Source organism: Octopus sinensis, linkage group LG25 (assembly GCF_006345805.1).
Source record: "Octopus sinensis linkage group LG25, ASM634580v1, whole genome shotgun sequence".
In the NCBI taxonomy this organism is placed as follows: Eukaryota; Metazoa; Mollusca; class Cephalopoda; order Octopoda; family Octopodidae; genus Octopus; species Octopus sinensis.
This window is the reverse complement of record NC_043021.1, coordinates 10,972,214-10,974,713: the sequence shown is the minus strand read 5'-3', so window position 1 is coordinate 10,974,713 and position 2,500 is coordinate 10,972,214.

Sequence of the window (2,500 nt, the reverse complement as noted above, 5' to 3'; positions counted from 1 at the left end):
GCGGCACCTGGAGCATGTGTTTTCTGTAATAGCCATGGGACCAATTCTTTATCAGTCAATTTGGTAGATGGAAACTGCGTAGAAGCCCATCGTATATGTATATGTGCGTGTGTGTGTTTGTATGTGTGTGTGTATGTGTATAGGAGTGGCTATGTGGTAAGTAGCTTGCTTACCAACCACATGGTTCCGGGTTCATTCCCACTGCGTGGCACCTTGAGCAAGTTTCTTCTACTATAGCCTCGACCCAACCAAAGCCTTGTGAGTGGATTTGGTAGACGAAAACTGAAAAGAAGTCTGTCGTATATATATATGTGTTTGTGTGTCTGTGTTTGTCCCCCCAACATCGCTTGACAACCGATGCTGGTGTGTTTACGTCCCCGTAACTTAGCAGTTTGGCAAAATACACCGATAGAATAAGTACTAGGCTTACAAAGAATAAGTCTTGGAGTCAATTTGCTCGACTAAAGGCGGTGCTCTAGCATGGGCACAGTCAAATGACTGAAACAAGTAAAAGAGTAAAATATATATATATATATGTGCACGAGTGGCTGTATGGTAAGTAGCTTGTTTACCAACCATATGGTACCGGGTTCAGTCCCACTGCATGGCACCTTGGGCAAGTGTCTTCTACTATAGCCTCGGGCCGACCAAAGCGTTGTGAGTGGATTTGGTAGACGGAAACTGAAAGAAGCCCGTCGTGTATATGTGTGTGTGCGTGTATGTTTGTGTTTGTCCCCCTAGCATTGCTTGACAACCGATGCTGGTGTGTTTATGTCCCTGTCACTTAGCGGTTTGGCAAAAGAGACCGATAGAATAAGTACTGGGCTTACAAAAAGAATAAGGGGATCGAGTTGCTCATTTAAAGGCGGTGCTCCAGCATGGCCGCAGTCAAATGACTGAAACAAGTAAAAGAGTAAGAGTATTCATGGATGTGTGTGTGTGTGTGTAAACAAAAAACAGAGGAGAGAGTGAGACAATGTCAATGAGAGAAAGGGAGAGAGAGAGAGAGAGAGGCTTGGCCAACAAAGAATGTACTTCTGTAACAAGCAGGAGTGGTGAAAGATTGTCAAATGTAAATATTTTCCTTTTATTTAAGATTTTAAGAGCAGAGAAAGGGAGAAAGTGCAGGTGCGGGTGTGTGTGTGTGTGTGAAAGAGAGTAAAACAGAGTGATGACATAGAGAGAGAGGTGTAGAAGAGAAAGTTCTGGAAACTGTTCCTTCCTAGGGTTTGTATGATGGCTACTTACATTATGTGGTGGTGGTGGCGGCAGTAGTAGTAGTAGCAGAAGAGGTGGTTGTGGTGGTGGTAGAGGTAGTAGTAGTAGTAGTAGTAGTAGTAGTGGGGTGGTGGTGGTGGTAGAGGTAGTAGTAGCAGTGGTGGTGGTGGTGGTAGTGGTGGTAGTAGCAGTAGTAGTAGTAGTGTGGTAGTGGTGGTGGTGAGGTGAGAATTGTGACAGTGTGGTGGTGGTGGACTTGGTAGTGGTTGAATTAATGGCTGTGGTGGTGGTGATAGCGGTGGTATGGATAGTGGTAGTAGCAGGTGGTTGTGGTGATGATGGTTGTAGTGGTGGTGGTTGTAATTGTGGTAGCTATGATGGTGGTGAAAGAGGTGAAGGTAGGTGTAGAGGGTGGAGCTTGAGTTTGGCCATAGTTGTTGTTAATTAATTCAGCTCTGATCAGACCAGCCTGTGGATTTGAAGCATTCCAGTCGTGACCATCCCATCTTTTTTTCCTAATTGCAAGGAAGCTAGGACCTTATGATCCAACGAGTTTTTTTAAAGTCGGTAATAAAGGGTGTTGAAAAAGTCTCTCCGCAATGAATTTTCTTCATCCTGAATTCTACAAAGGGTTGGTAGAGACTCTGGGACTCAATGGGGACCAGCTATCCAACTTGTTTCGGAACACTTTCCTTAATGGGGTATTTGGATAATTACCAAAGATCCCGGACCTGGTAGTGTTCCAGGAATGCGTTACCTGTTTATGAGAAATTGTCCAGGCAAGAAATTTCAGTGCCACCCAAATGTCCAAGATGCGAGCAGGATAAGGAAACTATCCTGCACACTCTTGTACAGTGCACCCAGCTTTCGGAGATGATAATTTACGTAGAACATGTGTTGTCACACCTGGGAAGAGTACAGCTATCAGCTGAGTCTGTGATTAAGAATGTACCGCCCACCGGACTATCTAAGGAAGGTGAGGCTTGCTTTCTATGTACAGTTGCAATTATGAGAAGAGTGTGCATGGAGAACTAGAATGCGAGGTTTGAAATCAGGGGCCTTCATCTCCAGCCCTGGAATGCTATATTACTTCAGGTACCACCTGAAAAGCAAGATAGGGTTGGAGAGAAAGCACCTGTCGAAAAGAGGATATGAGGAAAGCTGGAAAGATGTGGTAAGGAAGTTGGGAGTGAGTGTCCCTACTTAACTCATCCATGGTAAAATAAGTAATATCAAAATTTTTTTTTAATTATATCATCATCATCATCATCGTTTAACGTCC